The sequence below is a fragment of the Canis aureus genome, chromosome 7 (genome assembly GCF_053574225.1).
Source record: "Canis aureus isolate CA01 chromosome 7, VMU_Caureus_v.1.0, whole genome shotgun sequence".
In the NCBI taxonomy this organism is placed as follows: Eukaryota; Metazoa; Chordata; class Mammalia; order Carnivora; family Canidae; genus Canis; species Canis aureus.
In genome coordinates, this window is record NC_135617.1 from 1,742,542 (window position 1) to 1,764,193 (window position 21,652).

Below are 21,652 nucleotides of genomic sequence, written 5' to 3' on the forward strand. Positions count from 1 at the left end.
CAGGGGAGCGCACGCCCCAGGTGGGCCTGGAGAGGAGAGGGCCCCACAGGGCCACAGGGCGGTGGGCAGGGAGGGCCCAGGGCTGGGGGACGGCTCACTGGCCTGTTCCCGCTGTGCAGGTGCCCTTCCTCGGAGCTTCGCTCACGGCTCTAACTCACCAGCGACCAAAGCCAGGCCTCTCTCTGCTACTCTTTCACTCACACTTGTTTCTTTTGACCCACCTGCATCGCTCACCATTCCTCCCACTGACCTGAATTCCACCCCTCATTCAAGGTTTCCCTTCTCCCAAAACTTGCTCTCAACACTCTTGCCCGTACTGCTCTCCCCACTCAAGCCGTAAGACCTAATCCCAATACATCACCCACTGGGCACTTGCATTGTTATCGATATATTTAAGGAGGGGGGTCGTTCCTTTTCAAACAGGCATACACCCCGGGACATCAGAAGCCGTGTTCCACCAGTGCCTTCTTCACTCCAGAGTGGTTATATTTTACAAGGGAAGAAAACCTCCCTTATTGTATGAATTCAGTAAACTTCGTGAGTTGACCTAGGAACCACTTTTGCAATGGTTCCTATTCACCTCTGTTGGAACCATTCTTTCAGATAAACCTATCCTCAGCTCCAAATAATCCCATGTAAAGGAATTTAGGGAACACTTAGGAGTAGTATGTATTTCCTCAATACATGAAAACAGGCTTAAAAACCTAAAAATCACATACTGTCTTATTTTAGAAGTTGAAATTAAACAGCAAGCTAAGCTTTCATTATTTATTCCAGCTCTACTTTGCAAATTTAGAGTTAGCATTCTGACCAGGAATTCTAAAAAATGCATTCCCATTAATTCCTTGAGCAAAGCAACTCCAGATTATTCCAAGACACATGGTAAGTGTGCCCTTGACTCATATAGAAAAACCTCTGGGACATATCGATGCGTCCTAGCTTTTCATTCAAATGGAAAATGAACACTATGGAGATATCATAATAATTTTAAAATATCCAGCTAAGTGCAGGAACTTTAATTATGACTTTTGGCAACATTTATTGTCTCCCTATCTATTTTCCACCAGAACAAAAAAAATATTTTTCTCTGTCTAGCATATTAATGACATCCCAATTTTGTTATTTTAAGCCATATGCAATGCTGAGCGAGCTACCCGTTGTCACCCTCATTTAAATATTGTTTTAGCCACTTCAAATACACATGTCACTCAACAAAAACAAAAATTATCAAAATTAAGTACTGCAGTGGCTTGCACAGTGCTGCTGTGGTGAGGCGCGTTTGCTGCAATTATCCACACAAAGCAGCAGGGAGGATTATGGATTGGTTAAGTGCATTCCCACGTCTACTCGGCAATCTAATACTACATCTTACCATTGAGCAAAGGAAGTTTTTAATACATTACCTACATTCAATCTAAAGTGCCTCACAGAGAAACTGTATAAAACTTCGCAATTATCCTAAACACGGATGCAGCACTATTAGATGTTGAGTATATTTAAATGTGAATCTGTTATGTCTGTCTTAATCAGGGATTGTTACAATAAACATGTCTAAATCACTACAGTTTAGAGAGATATAATTGATCCTAATTTTTGTAATGCCATGAACACTATCTAATAGAATGTGAGCAAATCCCATCCTTTATCTGGAAGGCCTCCAATGTTCTGTAAATATTATGGAAAATGTTAAATGGCTCTTCATTAAAAGGAGGGTCTCTATGCTTCTCATTTGTCCTTTCGCAGAAAAAGAGTAAGTTTGAAACTTTCCTAAATGATATTTTAGGCAGAATGATCATTTTAATTTCCTCCAAAATTGAAGACGCTGTTTCCAACAATCCTGTAGGTTAAAAAACAGCAACAACAACAAAACAAACAAACAAAAAGTCAACGTCTACCCTCAATATCTCTGCTCCTCTGCACTCATTCACTCCATGCCCTGCTCCAACCTGGCTGCCCTATTATTACCACCAGATTTTTCTCAAGGAACCAACTCCATAAGCTCCATATTGACACGCGGTGAGCTCTCTCTTATGTTGAGACTACTTGAAAATTCAGCGATACTCAACGCAGTTAACAACTCTCTTTTTGTTAAAGGCCTCCTCTTTTGGAATGTTCCTGGGTTTTTTTTATTATCCACTAGCCAATTCCTTTTAGTGTCCCATGCTGAACATTCTTCCTCAACCACACTTTTACATCTGTGTGTTCCTCAGAATTCAATTTCTGGCTTTGCTCTCCTATCCTCCACCTGTCACTATAATAAAATTTCCACGACTCTATCTTAGTTACTATTATGTACCCCATCCTTACAATAATATCTACTCCATAAAAGATGCCCAGTAGATATGTGACATGATTAGATTAATCCATCCACATGAGTTTAAAAATCATTATTCTAATGGCCTCCTAATATGCATTTCAAGGTCTCATTTCTCTATGAGCTGCAAGTTTGCAAATGCCTATTTTGACTTGACCTATCCCTTAAGTGTCATGGACTTTTAAACTTAACAAATATAAAACATGAATTATCCCCAATCATCTCCTTTTTGAGAAATGATCATCTATCTTGTTGCTAGGTCTAGAAATTATGTATCATCTTAGGAATCTTTCATTAGATCAGTCACATGTCTAATATATTACAAGATCCGATCAATTAGACCTATAAAATATAATATGCATTTATCTACTGGCTGCCATTGTTATTCTTATTACCCTAACCCTGACTATCAGCATCTTTCATATAGACCATTGCATAGTCTTCTAACCTGTCAATGCAAAGAACAGGTGAGAAGGAGCCAATTTAAGCTGATAGGACTGAAAGTCTAAAAGCGATTCCGGGATGAAACACAATTCCTAAAAGCAAAAAATAGAAACTCAACTTTGATTACTAACCCTAATCCCCCTACTTCCTGGACCCAAATCATTGCCATTGGGTTGTCATCTGCAACACAGGAACCTACAGGATGGTAGATTACTATCAGTAGACCACTGAGGAAAAAGTAAAAAGAATTTAAAGCAACAACTTATACCCATGCAGGGTGGCATTTATCTGTCAGGTAATTGCATATACACAAAGATGTAAAGAATATATCACTCACAGGCCCCTTTTGAGAAAAATATTCAAAAAATGCTACTTCTTGGACAATAATCATTCAGAATGGAATTCTCAAAATAGGGGGAAAAATAGAAGGAAAAGAAATACTAGTGATCAATAAACATGGATGAGATAAATAAATATGGACATAATTCACAATCTGTGTATGATTAAAAAATACTAAATAAAGATTCTGAAAATAGGGAAGATAAATTACAGGAAAAATCTAATAATAACCTAGAACAAATATAAAGTATTTCAGCAAAATCTATTGAAAAAGGCAAGCAGAAAAAGGAGAAGTGAATGCATTCTGGGAATTGATAGAAAGAAGTAGTTAAAAAAGAGATCTACTGGTAGGGGAAAAGGGCATTGTTTAATATACTGGCAAATTGTGTGTTTCATTATGAACCCTAAGAAAAAGAATATAATCAGAAATAAGATGCGAAAGTACAATAAAACTTACAAAATGACAAGAGGGATGAAAAAAATTAATAATAATTTGATCAATCCACCAAAAGTTGGTTAAAGGAAAAATAAATGAGAAGAAAATAAATAATAAATGTCTTTAAAATTATTGGAAAAAAACAATTTTATTAACTACATAAAATATGAACAAAAATTTCTGATTAAAAGCCAAGTACATTCATATTGGCTTAAAAAACATATCATAGCTCTGTGCTATTTATAAGTAACACACTTTAAACAAAGTAAGAAAAGGGCATTACAAAAAGTGGCTGAAGGAATAAAAATTTAATCAAACAAAAAAGGACCAACAACACTAATAATAGAAAAGGAGGATGTAAAATGTAGAGTTTTGCAGGATCCAGAATAAAGAGGGAAATTATATTCATAATACATATATCTATACACACACATAGAGGCATGAAGTATGATAGAGCACAAACAGTTCTATAAAATATAAGTAGTTCAGGGTCACTGGTGGCATGTGGGGTGATCAAAAGTCATGACATAAATGTTGACGACAAATGTATATACCTCTTTTAACCTTCCTTAAGTTGATAGGATTCAGCCCTATAAATTACTACATAGGAGATCAGAGCCCTACTAGCAAAAATATTAGCTTATGTTTTAAATGGCCACATATTGTCAGAGGTGAAAACCTAACAAAAAGACCATTCTGAGATTCTTTACTATGTCGCAGTGTAGCTTTCTTAAGATTATAGGCTCAAACCCGGTTCTTTTTTGACATAGCACGTTAACATGAGATAAAATATTAACTAATTTACATTCTAATGTACCTCTGGGGTGGAAGAAACTTAGTATATTTCAAATAGCTAAAAAATTGCTAAATATAGAATACTGGAGATTATCATAATGCAAAGATTTCCAGGAATGTTAGCTCAGTCATGTTAAACATATTGTAGATTTTATATCTCTTGTTTAAGTACCACTTAATGTCCATATTGACAAGTTATGATAGAAATGGTTGTAGAAATTTGAGAAACGAAGATGCTTGAATTTTAAAACATAGATTGCATAGATATATTAATAAACTTCCTGTTTTTAAGGAAAACTGGTAATATTTTGAAGAATTAAAGAAAGCTAAGAATAGTAACATTAAAAGGGATTCTCATTCTCATTAAGTCACCAAGATTTATAATTTTTCTAACCATAGTTTAAGCCAAAAATTCATAAACAGATGCGAGGAAGATTTACTTTCCTCTGTAGGCATTGATCTCCAAATCAAAATGTGTTGTTATATGACATGCTTACTTTCCTCAATACCACCTGTTTCTTAGAGAATAGACTTTTAAATTACAATTACAATTAATTTGGCCTACATTTATTAATTCAAGCTAAAACGTATTGGTTTTTCTATTGTTAAGTATCGGAACTTTTCCCGCCCTGGCATCTCTGCTGGTGTTGTTTCCTTCAAGATCTTGTAGTTGCATGCTATGGCTTTTTCCATTAACTTATTTATTTATTTATTTATTTTTAAACAATTTATTTATTTTTTTTAATTTTATTTATTTATTTATGATAAGTCAGAGAGAGAGAGAGAGGCAGAGACATAGGCAGAGGGAGAAGCAGGCTCCATGCACCGGGAGCCCGATGTGGGATTCGATCCCTGGTCTCCAGGATCGCGCCCTGGGCCAAAGGCAGGCGCCAAACCGCTGAGCCACCCAGGGATCCCCTCCATTAACTTTAAAAACAAAAACAAAACAAAAAACTTTAATAAAGAGCATACCGCAAAACAGTGTGGGTACATATATAAATAAATCAAGAGACATTTTTTCTCCTTTTCTTTTTCATCATTGACTCCCTCTGATACATATCATGGGAGAATTCTTTCTCCACATAAAAATAAAATGAAATAGTGAAAAAAATTTACAAGCTAATTGTTATAAAATGATGACATGTAGATTCTGAGAGGAAAAAACTTTTCTTAGAGTTACTAAGGTCTTTTCAAATATGTCTGTATTGTTACAAATCATAAATGATAAGTATAGAGCATATGAAAATTTAAAAAGACAGAAATAAAATTGTTAATTAATCCAACTACACAGAGATAACCACTATGAATATTTTGTCATATATAACTAATTGTTTATTCACTTGTGAAAATAGAAGAAGAAGGGAAATAATGGAGAAGAAGAAACTCAAACTTTTTTAAATATAGTATATTATGAGCTACTCATAACAAACATGTTGATTGCGCAACATCAGACCTTAAGACCAATTTCATAACATGTTTAACAATCTTTTACTACATTGTTTTTTTTAAAATCTTATTGTAAATAATGCTGTAGTGAATATATAAGCCATTAGAAATATTTCAATTATTTCATCAGTATATAAGTTAGAAGTAAAATTGCTGGTCAGTTTTTTGAAAGATTGATTAGTTTTCATTCTTCATAGCTGAATTTCTATATTTTCAATACTCTTTACCAATGTCTGTGTGTTAAAAATCTTTGCAATTTGACAGATGAAAAGTGTCTCATAATACTGAACTAAGCCTTAAATTTGTCACAAATATCTCTTTTTTTAAGATTTTTATTTATTTTTTTAAGAGAGACAAAGAGAGAGAGCAAGCAAGAGTGGAAGGAGAGGCAGAGGGAGAGGGAGAAGCTGACTTCCTGCGGAGCAGGGAGCCTGACACGGGGCTTATCCAATCCCAGGACCTTGAGATCGTGACCTAAACCAAAGGTAGATACTTAATCGACTGAGCCACTTAGGCACCCCTTGTCACAAATACCTTAAGAGAGGAAGTAAATTGTCTTCCACTCACTAAAAAGGAGAATGCTAATAAAAGGCACTCTAAACAGAAAAAAAGTAAAACTCTATACACAGAAGACTTGATCCTATATATAGAAACTTTCCAAAATCCACAAAAAAATACTCTAGGTAATAATCAAATTCAGCAATGTTGCAGGGTAAAAGGTAAACACAAAAGCATCAGTTGTGTTTCTCTACACCAGCAATGAACAATCCACAAAAGAACTTTTTTTTAGAATCCCATTTACAGTGACATCCAGAAGAATACAATACCCAGGGATAAATTTAACCAAGGAAGTGAAAGTCTTCTACACTAAAAACTATAAACCATTTCTGGAAGGAAGTAAAGAATGCTTAAGTAAGTGGAAAAGACACCCCACTTGCATGGACTAGAAGATGTAATAGTGTTAAAATAACAAACATTCTACAGATTCAATACAATCCTTATCAAAACTCCAACAACTGTTTTATAGAAATGGAAACACTGATCCTCAAATTGTATCCAAACAATCTTTAAAAAGAAGAAAAAAATATTGGATTTTTCTGTCAGCTCAGGCTGTCATAGCAAAATGCCATAGACTTAGTGGCTTAAACAAGAGAAGTTTATTTTCTTGTAATTCTGGAGACTAGGGTCTGACAACAGGGTGCCAATATGGTCGGGTTCGGGGGAGAGTTCTCGTCCTGGCTTGAAGACGGCTTTCTTTTCTCTGTGTCCTCACGTGGCATACAGATAGAGGAACAAGGAAATGGAAAGAGAGGGAGGGGAGGAAGAGACGAGAGACAGAAAGAGTAAGCTTTCTGGTGTCTGTTTTCACAAAGGCACTAATCCCATCATGAGCTCCCCATCCTCATGACCTCATCTAAACCTACTATCTCTCAAAGGCTCCAACTCCAAACGCCATCACATTGGAGGTTAGAAATTCAAGGTAAAAACTTTGGAAGGACATGATTTGGTCTACAGCATCAGAGAATACACACTTTTCAATTTCAAAACTTACTATGAAGCTACAGTAATCAAAACGATGTGGTGCCAGCATAAAGAGAGACATATAGACCAACGGAATAGAACTGAATTCAGAAATAAGCCCATACATCTGCAGCCAGTTGATTTTTTGATAATAGAGCCAAAATTGTTCAATGGAGAAAGGACAACCTTTTCAACAAATAGAGGGGCACAAGATGAAAAAAGAGTGAAGTTGGGCTCATATCATGTGCAAAAAGTTAACTTAAAATGGATAAATGACTTAAATACAAGAGATAAAAACATAAAACTCGGAAAAAACATGAGAGCACATCTTCTGGATCTTTGGTTGGCCAGTAAATTCTTAGGAATGACACCAAAAATATGAGTAACAAAATCATAAATAGGTACATTGGACTTACCAAAATTAAAAACTTTTTTTCATCAAAGGACATTATCAAAAAGGTGAAAGACAACCCACAAAATGAGCAGATACTTGCACGTCATACATTGGTAAGTGTCTAGTATTCAGAATACATAAAGAACGACTTCAACGCAACAACAGAAGCACAAATAATTGAAAAATGGATATAGAACTTGAATGGATATTTCTCCAGAGAAAATATACAAATGGCCCATAAGCACATTAAAAGATGCTTAACATCATTATTTGTCAGGAAAATACAAATCAGAACCACAATGAGATACCATTTTATGCCCACTGCGATAACTATAATAAACTTCTTTTTAAAACAGCAAATAATAGTGTTGGTGAGGAAATGGAGAAATTGGAGCCTTCAAAATTGCCAAGTGGGAATCTAAAATGGTCTGTCCACTTTGGAAAACAGTTTGAGGGTTCCTCAAATACTTAAAAATAGAATTACCATATAATCCATTAATTCTATTGCTAGATATTGTTGATGTAAATAAAGAGGAAAATTGAGGCAAGCTCAAAGAAACGAATTTATTCAGAATAGCAGAGAGATTGCGATTCAGGATATACAAACTGTAGCAAGCCATAGGCAAGTCCACCGAGGATGGGGTAGGTTGTATTTATGGGCAGAAAATGTAAAGAAAGCGGACTCAGTTAGAATCAAAAATGAATGAAGGCCAGCCGTGAAAACTGCCCACGCAGACAAAATCAGTCAAGTTGCACAAAAAGCTCAATTCAGCTCATTTTGTGAGACCAACAGCCTGGGTCACCTCCTGTTTACATCTCTGGCAAAACTTCCCAAGGTTGATATGAGACAACCTTGGATCAACCCCCCCCATCCAAGAGAATTCCAATACTACCCCGTATTCTCTAAATCGGGCATTTACAGGAAATCAGTCTCTTGGCCTTAAGTTTTATATTCCTGAGGATACATAAATGAGATCTTCCATTTTATATCCTCCGGTCCTATTTTATATTAAAATTCTTTCACATTTCCCCCTCCTGATCAAGATCTTTCACAGAAAGCATCACTGATCAATTAGGTCATTCACGTGCTGCTTGTTAATTTTTTGCATGAGTCCCATGGAACCAAGAAGGACCATCCTCAGGCATCTTCTCCTGCCTGAGGAGGAGGGAAACAATTTCATTTGACCTCATTTGACCAGAGAATTGAAAAATGAAGCATCTCCGTATGTCCCGCTAAGGTGGATGATTCCGTTTACGTACATTTGGGTAGAAGGCATTTTAATGGAAACAAAAGAAAACGGTTAATAGTTGGAGCAAAACATAAATTCAGTTTCTGAGTTTTGGAGAGCAGCCAATTGAGAAAATTTCGAGATGCCAGGCTGAAAGCATCGTCAGGTGGGGTGAGGGCAGACCGCAGCCATCTGACAGACTTGTCCGGTTTGAGATTTCAGTGTTTCTGGGGATCCTTTGAATGGCCACACAGCAACAGGCGTGAAGATTGTCCGCACGGGAGCTGCTGTCGGGAGTTCTCTGGAGTCAGTATCAAATGGTCCAGCTATAGCTAGAATGACTTTGCACAAAGGCCAGTTTTAGTTTCACCCTGATTCCAAGCCAAAGGAGCAGGAGACAGTGGAAATGTTAATTTGGGGAGTTCTAGCTACATATTGGAGGGAATTAGAAAAATCCAGAAGCCAGTCCAGTTTATAGGAAGAAAGCGAACCAATATTAACAGCACTGACATCTGATATCCATAAGGGTGCATTATCGAAATATAATTTTTTCTTCTAATCATTCCCATTTCTATCAAAGATAACCATAGTAAGATTGATTTGTTTGCAAATTAAGTCTAGTTTCGATAAACTTAGCCTGATTATTACAAGGACAGCAAGTGATTGTCCATGTAGGTTTTTTAAAATTTATATTGCTGGAACTTTTTCATAAGGAATCTCACATTGGATTTGCAATGTCTCTTTAGGCTGGAAAGTCAAGCCAAGGACTTGTCCAGTTGGATCCTCTTACAAGGAGACCAGATTTCTATTGAATTTATTTAACTATATATTTTGTCATGAAAAGTAAGTGTACTTAATAAGAGCTTCCCAATTCTGCAGAGGTTAGGTGGGGAGTAAAAGACGAATGTTTTAACTTTTGTACAAAATATAGATTTTCTTACAAGGGAAAAGAGGGCAGCCCCAGGGGCTCAGCAGTTTAGCGCCGCCTTCAGCCCAGGGCGTGACCCTGGAGACCCGGGATCGAGTCCCACATCCGGGTCCCTGCATGGAGCCTGCTTCTCCCTCTGCCTGTGTCTCTGCCTCTCCTTCTCTCTGTATACACGCTATCATGAATAAATAAATAAAATCTTTAAAAAAGAGAGAGAGAGAGAAAAGGGGGTATTTAAAATGTAGAAAACAATACATTAAAGAACAAGCAATATTTTAAATGAAGCCATAAAAATTATAACTAGCATTAGCAGTTTATCCCGGCTTAGGTAATTAATTCTTGTTCTCTTTCATCTTTTGTTAGCAATTTTAAGAATTCATCAGTTTTCACATCAGAGTTTGAGAGATTCTTACCTGGCTCGGTGTTATGATCTTTAAATTATCAGAGATCTGTATTCTAGGGCTCTTGTCAGGGTCTTTTCCATGGTTTCTTTGAAGATGAAACCTATCTGTAAAGGCATCAGAATAAAACAATAATTGCCTGCAAATGTCAAAAGACCTAAAAATGGCAATGGTCAAAGGTTAGATGAGAGTTCTTTATAATGAAATGGACAAGAAATGTGGTTATTTCTGTGGGATACATTTTTAAATCATCACTGATAAGATTGTATCAGAACATATAAGAATGTTAGGAATTTTATATGATTTCTGGAATACTTACAAAATGCACTTCTATAAATACAACATAAAGAAGGTCTAGTTTTATTTTTATTTGATACTGTTCTCCATGAATGGGTATTTAATATACCAAATAAGCCTAATTACTATAATATTCTCCTGTTATACCAAGAAAAAATGATCTATTTAACCAACGTGGTAATAAAAGATTTGAAAGGCAAGTATAGAGGTAAGAGCAAAATCCAGCTCTTAATATTGTGAAAACTGGGTTTATTTAAACAATTAAAGCACAAGGAGATTATTCAGATAAAATATAAAATCTTTGTTTTCTAGGCAGATTAATTAAAAGGTAAAAGAGAACCTTCGCTTATGATTTTTTATTTACTGCCAACCAATAATCTAAGAATAATCTTCATCTTTTAAACAGAGAGAAACCTAAATTCTAATTTTGCTGCAATGTGCTTTTGATAGTAAGAATTCTTTATTTTTAAACTTAAATCCATTCCAATCTTAGTTGGATTGCACACCAAGTTCCCTTCCCAAGATTTCCCTTCCACAGACCTTCTGCACCGTAACTACATCTATCTAGGTTTTGTCCTATCTTTTTGTTTGTTTGTTTTTTTCCCTTTCTTACTCTGAAAAGGTCATTTGACTTTGGGATGAAACGATTTTTGTTTTTTCTCAACCAAAGTGCGCCTCCATTCTTCATGCCTTCTTTTATCAAAAGCACACACTCTACTCTCCTTAATTCTTAGAAATGGTGATGTCCTTTCATCAATCATCAGTGCTCTACTCTTCATTCTCGTCACGTTCCCAGAGAGTCCACCTCTTGGAGTCCCAGTCAGGCCTTGTCCCGGGTGACTGGGTCTCGAGTGGCATCCTGTACCCTCCGACCTTTGCAAAATGACATGTTGAGGGGCCTCCAGCTTAACATCCTGCCCCTAAGCCGGCACAGCAGTGGGCCCCTGCACGTCCTTCCCTAATCCCAGCTCTTCCAACTCCTACTTGTAATCTTTGCCTTCCAGGCAAACTGTGGATTGCGTGTCATATATATTGGGATCCTGTGGCAAATTAGCAAAGTCATAAACACATTTTTATAATTTCTAGAAGTATATTTTGTTCCTAGTAAATTTTTCAGTGTGACACAAAACATGCTTATTAATAGACCCAAACACCATTAGCACCTCTATACAGGAAGTCAAGAGTAGATAAGTCCATTTTTAGGAACGGTTCCGTATTTTGACTTATTTTACTTGACTTTATTTGGAGATGACCTAGAAACCCAATAAATTTGACTTAACTCAGTATTTAACTTAACTTAGCAAAACTTTAAAGTTTTCAGTAACCAAAAGATTTTGGAAACCATTTGCTGAAAGGTCACCTAGAAACTCTTATTCCATTCATGTCTATTTAAATCACTTGTTTTTAACAATCATATTTAGGTTACTCTTAGAGATTTCATGATACATTAAAGGAGTTAGCCAACCTTTTAAGTTATTTTTCTTGCTGACAATTTTTGTAACAGAGATAATATGAGCTTATTTGATTTTCAGTAAATCAAGAAAGAATAAAAGTATTATACCTCATGTTGATCACTCTAAGGACATATCTGTTTTATTTTTTTAAGATTGTATTTATTTATTCAGGAGAGACACAGAAAGAGGCAGAGACACAGGCAGAGGGAGAAGCAAGCTCCCTGCAGGGAGCCCGACGTGGGACTTGATCCCGGGACCCTGGGGTCACGGCCTGAGCCAAAGACCCACCCTTAACCACTTCGTTTATCAAAGATTATCCTGATCATGTAAACTTGAAAAACATTTGGGTTTATTTCTATGTTTCTGAGAATATACTTAGTTTATATAAATATTTGATTTTCTTTAAGCCAATTAATTAGAGCTCTTTGCCAATTAATTTTGTCAAGGGAACTTCAATAACAATCTGTACTTAAAAAGGCTCTTTCTCCCTTTGATGTTTTAAAGTCTAGAGCAATTACCATTTAAATTTTTTCCTTCTTTTTTTAAAGTGCACTACAATTGTATTTCCAGTGTTCTGATGGTCTTTTGTTATAGTAACTGCAAATGTCTGAAGGAAAATAGAAAAGTCGATTTTGGGTTCAAATCACAAATTTTTTATCTTAATTCTCTCTCTCTCTCTCTCTTTATTTTTTTTTAAGCAGCCAAATTGAAAACAGTTTAGCACTAGAGAAGAAGGGGAGGTCAAATAAAGAAAGGGAGTTGGGGGGACCTGGCTGGTGCTATGAGGAAGAAGCCCCAGATACATTTTTAAAATCTGCTTTTAGTTGTTCATTTGCTTCAGTTAACTTATAAATAGCATTTTGTAAAGAGGCAACTTTAGAATTCTGAATACATTTAGAAGTCTCTAGAACCAATTAAAATAGCTAAAGGAAAACAAGTTTGGAGAGTTTGCAGGTTCCCCATAAAGGGCATTGAAGTTCTGAATGAGGTCCCTATGTGGAGGCACCAAAATTTTTGAACCTAAAACTGATGGGGCCCCGAAGGAAGGCTACCTATAGAGCATTTAGATGACTGAAATTCCATTTTTCAGAGTATTTACTGAGAGCAAAAGAAATAAAAATCTCTAAATAGCCTGATGCCTGTGTTCTCAGGGTAGAGAGTTGTGTTTTGTTTCACAGTGTGCTTTTCATGGGGTACTATTTCTCCTGGCAGATGAACGTTGCCCCAGTTGTCCACCCTACCATCTGGTGTCCTTTGTTGCATGAAAACTGCCTTCAGTTGGCAGATGACCTATCATAAATGTGGTCTGTCCGTGACCAACTCACCCTTGCAGAGGAATTTATTTTGGTTTGGTCTGGTTTGGTGTTGGAGACTGAAGTCTCTCATAAGGAGGTGGCAAATGTTCTAGTAGTGTTTATTTGCTCAGCTACTCATGACCACTGATTTTATTATTACTTTTGTTTTGTTTTTCTCCTCAAGAATTCCAAAGGAATTGTATTGAAATTCTAGTGTGTTGTCAACAAGAAAATAACCAAGTAATCACCAGAACGGATAAAGCCTTCAAACAGAGTCCAAATAAAGTCAGAGCTCAGCCAAAAGTGAGGGGATGTAAAGAGGAGGGAATTTAGGGAGAGTCAGTTAAAATCAAAGACAAATGGAGACCAGCCTTGAAAACTGCCCAAGCACATTAAATCAGTCCAGTTACGCAAAGAAAGCTCAATTCAGTCCACTTCGTGAGACCAACACAACCTGGGTCGTCTCTTGTTTGTGCCTCTGGCAAAACTTCTCAAGGTTGATACAAGACAACCTCTGATCAACCTCCACCATCCAAGGAAATTCTAACACTATCAGTTTTCTGTAAATCAGGCATTTATGGGAAATCAATCTCTTGTCTTCTTGAGGATACATGTATGAGATTCTCCATTTTATATCCTCTGGCTCTATTCCAGATTACAAATTCTTTCACAGTATATACCCAAAAGAATGGGGAAAAAGGTACTCAACAAACACATGTACATGCATAGTCATAGCAGTACTGTTCACACTAGACCAAAGGTGAAAAGAACCCAAATGCCTATCAGTGGATAAATGGAAAAACAAATTGTGGTGTATACAACCAATGAAATGTTATTCGGTCAGAATCAATGACGGTATATACTTAAAATGAAATATTTAGTCATATAAAGTAATGAATGGCACATGCTACAACATAGATGGATCTGGAAAGCATTATGCCAAATAAAAGAAGGTAGACACGAAAGGTCATACGCCACATGATTCTGTTTATACGAAATATCCAGAATAGGTGAAGGGGGAAGCAGGTTGGTGGCTTCCTGAGGTTAGATGTAAAGAGCAATGGAGATTAACTGCTAACGGGTGCAGAGCTTTCTTCTGGGATGATAAGGATGTTTTGGAACTAGATAGAGCGGATGGTTGCACAACATCGTGAATGTACTAAATGCCACTTAATTGTTCATCTTAAGATGTTTAATTTATGCTACCTGACATTCACTTTACTTGAAAAAAAAATAGATGAGCATTAGGCTTTAAGAAGTCATGTCTTTTACCAAAAGTATGAAAAAGATAAGTAATTTGAGCTGCATACTCAGGTGATCTGACAGGAGGCTGTGTACTACCTTTCCTTTTGCCGTTCTGACTCTTTCTGTGCCTCTGGGGGGGGGGGGTTTGTTTGTTTGTTTGTTGTTTTTTGTTTTTGTATTTAAAGCAATATTTTTATATATCTATAGAATATTGGCTCTGGGGATGCCCGGGGGACTCAGCGGTTGAGCGTCTCCCTTTGGCTCAGGAAGTGATCCTGGAGTCCCGGGATCGAGTCCTGCGTTGGGCTCCCGGCATGGAGCCTGCTTCTCCCTCGGCCTGTGTCTCTGCCTCTCTCTGTGTCTCTCATGAATAAATAAATAAATAAAATCTTTTTAAAAAAGAATATCTGCTCTGAAATCTGTCGTTGCCTTCAGGGGTTTGCCTTTACACGGTAAGAAAGGAGGCATTTGTGATTGTCAAGAGATCCAAGATTTCCTGATGCAAGACAGAATTCTTTTAGCCACCAAATAAATATGTCACCTATGTCTAACTCAAGATTGAATTTTGATTCAAGAGACCTTTTTAAAAAATGTTGAAATTCAAGTGGTTAAATAGCAAATTTTAAAACATGCATTTACAGTGGCTAGCCGATTGCCAAGGTTTGCAACCAACTCACAGTTTCTGCAGGAAGTAACCAGCAGCAAGTTAACCTGAATCCACTTGCTTCCTTCCCTACACTCCAGTCCTGCGTATTTCAAGTTTTTACATCAAAGGTGGCTCTATGGTAACAGGAAGTTTATACCCAACATCATACCCTTAGGAATCATAGATATTTGGTTCAATCAAGGTTTAGAGAAAAAGAAAGTGCATATTATTAAGCTGTGGGGGGTGGGGGGGGCAAGAAAGAGAGAGCAATCAATGACAATAAATATAGACTAAGGTCAGGATGTTAGGGCTGGAAAGGAAAGGTTTGGAATTTATCAGCAATAAGTAACCTTAATGGTGACTTTAGGATTGTGGAGACAATCCAGAGAGACTGCACAGATCAAGAGAAGAAAAGAGGGAAAGATCAAACAATGTGGAGTATCAGTATTTAAGGGCAGGGGAGTAAAGGGAAGTCGTCAATTATATACCGATCTCTGAAACATACAGGGGAAGAAACAGTAGAAGAATCAAGGAAATAAAGCAAAAATGCAAGAGATAAATGGTTCATGCTGTCCTCGAGAGACCAAGCAGGATATGAAATAAAAGTGAGACACTTAATTTGGCCTTTATGGGTGAAGTAAGAGCCTAGGGGACATAACTTTAAGCAGAAGCCTGATTAGTAAAAAGTAGAGAAGAGCAAGATTCTGAATGGAAGGAGGTCGGCAGGTACCACCTGGAAAAGAAGGTTTCGAAAAGATTATAAAGATGGGAGAGACCCGACCCTGTGCCCATGTTGAGGTAAAACAGACAGCAAGGAAGGTGCTCCTGAAAGGGGCCAGCCGATAAGGGAGAGATCAGGGCGGCACGAAAGAGGGGAGGATACGGATCAAGGACAGGAAGGGTCTAGCCCTGCAAGAAGAGGAAACTGCCACCGTTGATGCTGAGTGAACAGAGTGCATGAAAATAAGTCGGAGGGCCCGGCCGTCCAGAACGTGTGCGAGCCCATCCACTCCACCCAGCGCTGTCCTGAGGCCGCCACCGTCTCCGGCTCCGGCTCCGTCTCCATCTATCTCCATCTCCGTCTCCGTCTCCATCTCCATCTCCATCTCCGTCTCCGTCTCCGTCTCCATCTATCTCCATCTCCGTCTCCGTCTCCGTCTCCGTCTCCGTCTCCATCTATCTCCATCTCCATCTATCTCCGTCTCCGTCTCCATCTCCGTCTCCGTCTCCATCTATCTCCATCTCCATCTATCTCCATCTCCGTCTCCGTCTCCGTCTCCGTCTCCGTCTCCATCTATCTCCATCTCCATCTATCTCCATCTCCACCTCCATCTCCGTCCCCATCTCCGTCTCCGTCTCCATCTATCTCCATCTCCGGCTCCATCTCTGTCTCCATCTCCGTCTCCATCTCCATCTCCGTCTCCGTCTCCATCTCCATCTATCTCCATCTCCGTCTCCATCTCCGTCTCCATCTCCGTCTCCGTCTCCATCTCCGTCTCCGTCTCCGTCTCCATCTATCTCCATCTCCATCTATCTCCATCTCCGTCTCCATCTCCGTCTCCGTCTCCATCTATCTCCATCTCCGGCTGCGTCTCCGTCTCCGTCTCCATCTATCTCCATCTCAGTCTCCATCTCCGTCTCCATCTCCGTCTCCATCTCCATCTCCGTCTCCGTCTCCATCTATCTCCATCTCCGTCTCCATCTCCGTCTCCATCTCCATCTCCATCTCCGTCTCCGTCTCCGTCTCCATCTATCTCCATCTCCGTCTCCGTCTCCGTCTCCGTCTCCGTCTCCGTCTCCGTCTCTGTCTCCGTCTCCGTCTCGGTCTCCATCTCCATCTTGGTCTCCATCTCCGTCTCCGTCTCCGTCTCCATCTCCGTCTCCGTCTTCGTCTCCGTCTCCGTCTCCATCTATCTCCATCTCCATCTATCTCCATCTCCATCTCCGTCTCCGTCTCCGTCTCCGTCTCCATCTCCATCTCCATCTCCGTCTCCATCTCCGTCTCCGTCTCCGTCTCCGTCTCCGTCTCCGTCTCAGTCTCCATCTATCTCCATCTCCATCTATCTCCATCTCCATCTATCTCCATCTCCGTCTCTGTCTCCATCTATCTCCATCTCCATCTATCTCCATCTCCGTCTCCGTCTCCGTCTCCGTCTCCATCTCCATCTCCATCTCGGCGAGGCGAGGTGCAGCAGCAGGCCGGGGGGGCTCCTCTCACCCCACTCTCCTCCCTTGCCCACAGGGAGGCCAGAATGATCGGTCAATACACAAAGTAGACCTTTGCTGCGTCCGGTGTCAGCCCAGGGCAGCCCAGTTAGATCAGAGGCCTGTCAGGGCCCTCGAAGTTTCTCAAGAGAACCTGAGTCTCCGTGACGCTCCCCGTCCTTTCTCCCTCTACTCTCTCTCATCCAGTCAACTTGGCTTCCCTTCAGCTCCATGAACACACGATTTCTTTTCATAGACGAGGCCTTTGTGGGTAGTCTTCCCTGCATCTGCCGTCCTCTTCTCCTTCTTGGTGCTCCGCAAAGGACCGGCTTCTTCTGGTTTTTCAGATTTCAGCGCAAAAATCACTCCAACAGAGAGGACGTCAGTCACAAACCAACATACAAAAGACCTCCCTATACTCTGGTTTCTCTTCAGATCGCATAAATCTTTCGCCTTTTACAAAAGACCTCCCTGCTCTCCTTCCTAATATTTATGACAAATTAATCTGTTTATTTGTTTAATCAACCAAATTATAAATTCAGTGATGATACGGACACTGATGCTCAATAAATAGTTGTTGCATGAACGGCAAAGAGTATCTATACCTTGTGATACCGAGTGAAGTCGAATTGAGGTGGGAAGAGCTGATCCCACGTTTCTCTGTGAATTGAAAATCACATTCAATTACTTTTGCTAGAGACCCTTCATGAGATGTTTTGGAATTTTGTTAGGGGCCAAATTAACGGGATCCTGAAGACTTTTCAGGGGAAGCTAAAATCTGAAGGATGAAGAAGGTTTAGCTACAGGAAGTTGGGGAGGACAGTATTTATCCCCTTATCGAGAGAGGGTGACCGAGAGAACTGAAAAAGGGTCAGAAACTCTTAGTCCAGCAACAGATAGTGTTGACCTCCTAGTGGGAGAGCCACCTTGTGATTTCATGGTTATTGTCATCATATTTGTTTGTTTAATTTTCATTTAAGATTCTGAGTCAGTTGCAAGAAGAAACAATATAAAAAGGGCAGCGTATCTTTGTACTTCATTTTTTTGAAATATTTAAACAGTATACACAAAAGCCCAGCTTAAATCACAAATTCACTCCCCTGCCCCTCTAACAGCTCCCCAGAAACAGCCGTTTGAAAAAAAAATGAATAAAAATCTTTTTTTAAGCCTTCTGGTGGTCATCCATTACTCTGAAAGATTTGAGCTCTATTTCTTGATCTACTAACTTTACAAGTCGTCTCTTGACTTCTATCTACTCATCCATCCCTTCTTTAAATAATATTATATTTTTCTTCTAATTTCCCTACTGATCTGTGCAGCTACAAATGGTGAACCTAAATCTTTATTACTTGTCTCATCAAACACAGACAAAATCTTTTGACCCCAACTTGTGAAAGGAGGCATTAACCTGCACCATCTCTGCACTCTTTTGCAGATCAATCTCTAGCCACTATAATTTTTTCTTGACACAGCCAAAGATAATAACCTTCTATCCAGTAATCATAATAAAGATTTCCTGGCCTGTCAATAGCTTGACCTTAAACACTGAAAATCAATGCAATGGAATATATTTTTTTAAATAACTCCCCATCTACTTGGTCCTGCCAGTGATCTGATGCTTACCGCTTACCCCTTGAAGCCCCTTCACTGTGGGACAGGGTGGAGAGAAAATTTCACATAAAGAGGAAGGAAATGACAGTTTGGAAATCCCCATTAAGAGGGAAGATACAATATAAATTTCTTCCAGGTTGGGAGGAAAATAGGGAATGAGAAATATTCATGTAGCAACCCACCAAGGTATGAATTATCAGCCCTTACACGACCCCCTCCCCCAACATTTCTCCAGGTGTCAAAATCCCAGGTGAACAAGTGTATAAAAACACACAAATTTAATCGAAACCTCCCTCCCAACCCCAAAATGTACATTGACGACCCTGCTCTGCTTCCTTCATGTGCTCACTACTTGGCAAACACGGCCAACCAAGCTCCCAGGCAGAAAGTCCGGAGGGAGAACCGCAGAGCTCTGCCTTCACTGCTCAGTTTCAGGTCGGAAAGATTTTATTTTTGTTCATGAAATGTTTACTGGGAGTACAGTGTTAAGTGATAAAGATGGAGAGATGAGCAGCACCACACGGCATCGTCAGAGAGACAGATGAAAAAAGTGAAGGCATAGAAGCCTTTTCTGATATGCTTAACGAGTAAAATGATAAGTTCTATTTTGTATGTTTTATTTCCTATTTAAAAAAAAAATACTCTCTAAGTGCCCACTATTGCTAGTTGTTTTTTTGTTTTTTTTAAATCAGTTTTTAGACAATATACAAAACATCAGTAAGCAACCATTTGAACGAAATTCAACTTTGTAGGCCACACTATTTACAACAAATACAGCAGGTTTATACTAATATCTGGAATCTTACAAATAATTAATTCTAGGTAAGCTATTGTTGAGGTCTTATTTAAAAGGTCATTTATTATGAGGTCTTATTAAAAGGTCAGCGGTTTAGCACCGCCTTCAGCCCCGGGCCTGATCCTGGAGACCCGGGATCGAGTCCCACATCAGGCTCCCTACATGGAGCCTGCTTCTGTCTCTGCCTGTCTCTCTCTCTCTCTCGCTCATGAATAAATAAATAAAATAAAAATAAATAAAAGGTCATTTATTTAAGGTCTTAAATAGGCCAATAAATATAGTTCAGACATTATAGGTGGAAGGAATAGTTTGAAAACCGAAGATTATAGTTGGGGCATTTGGAAGAATTTGGCAGCAGCTAAAATGCCACCTTTAAAATGGGATAAGTTTAGAACTAAATATGAATATATCGATCAGCTGATTAAGGAATCATTGGCATGTTGGACCTGTGCAGGCTTTCAAACCTTACCTTGATCTCCAAAATGTCTATTTTCCCCCAGACTTAAGGTTGGAACACTGCCGTGTCAAGTTGTCAGATTCCAAAAAACCATGCTTGCCCAGGTTCTTACAGACCTCCGCCTACTCTCCTGCACTAAACATCTAAACTCGAATGAAAAATGCATGTTAGGAGGTGCTCCCTGCAATCTTCTCTCCTGTATGAACAGAAGAGGAAGGCATTTTCCAAATACTTACCTTGACGAGATAAATAATAATGATATAGGTATCCCTTCACTATGTTAAGAAAGAAATAATGTCCCTTTTGGCTCAGAATCCACTGTCCCAACTATAAACATACAAGATAGTTTTTACCCAAGTGAAAGAAGAAAGGGAAGGGAAACAGAGCTTGACAAGTCACACTGCGTAGATGCTGATTTCTGGAAGTGCCTGGGGTCAACAGAACCTACCGGCCTGCAACAGCTGAAGACAGAATGGTTTAATTTGTAGAAAACCATTATATTGTCCATACTGCAAAGGCAAAGCCACTGCCAACAATGGAAAATCCTGCAGGCCATGGCCCCAGCCACTGTACGGAATATAGGCCGTCACCTAATCAATGTGTATGACTCCAGGTCACCCATCCGTCTTTCTAACCAGGCAAGCAACAGCACTGTGAAAAGTAACATCTCAAAAATAAACAGAGATGATGTATTTTACCTGTAGGCAGAAGCCGGCACTAAATATCTAACTCTATGTCTCTAACATCTACATCCAACATCTACGAAGGGCGTTCTCCCCATTTCGGATTCCCCTGTTACAATAGTAAAACATTACCTCAAAACTGCAAAATCTTGTAAAGCGTATCTTATTCTGGGAAGCAATCACTCCTATTTTCTCACAATGAATTTAACGTTCATAATAAAGAATGTTTAATTATAGCAGCCGTAGCCCATTTGGAATTGAAGTTTGATATCTGCTGTGTTTTTTTTTCTTTTTATGACAAGCTAGAGCTTTTTAAAGATATATTTTATTTTCCAGAAGACTCAAGCAATTCTTCAAATGAGTTTGAATCTTCAATTAGGAAAAAGGCACTTATACAGGCTTGGAGGAAAAGGCACTTATATAGTGGCTTCAATTTTACTTTGCCAGATAATGATATAAACCGCAACACATCAGAGAAGATAATGAGCTTCTAGAGCTTTCACCAAAACCTCATGAGCTTAAATCAGATCTTACTGTCTCTAACCCATATCTGAACACTCCACTGGACGTGCAGAAAATTGCTTAAAGACAAAGATATATGGTTTTGAGGCTTTAAAGTCCTTATAATACAGACACATATCACACAGATTTTGACAAGCCTCCCTAGATACCAAAGATGAGCTGTCATGGAATACACATGCCCCATAGAAACAAGC

General features: G+C 38.7%; 1 long non-coding RNA gene across 1 annotated transcript in view; it reads right to left on the reverse strand.

The window, feature by feature from the left end:
* Positions 1 to 10,259: 10,259 nt before the first annotated feature.
* Positions 10,260 to 21,652, reverse strand: part of LOC144316744 (uncharacterized) — a 45,573-nt gene continuing 34,180 nt past the window's right edge. Inside the window, exon 4 of the long non-coding RNA XR_013382596.1 lies at positions 10,260 to 10,354. This is a non-coding gene — a long non-coding RNA (uncharacterized LOC144316744). The remainder of the gene's footprint in view (positions 10,355 to 21,652) is intronic.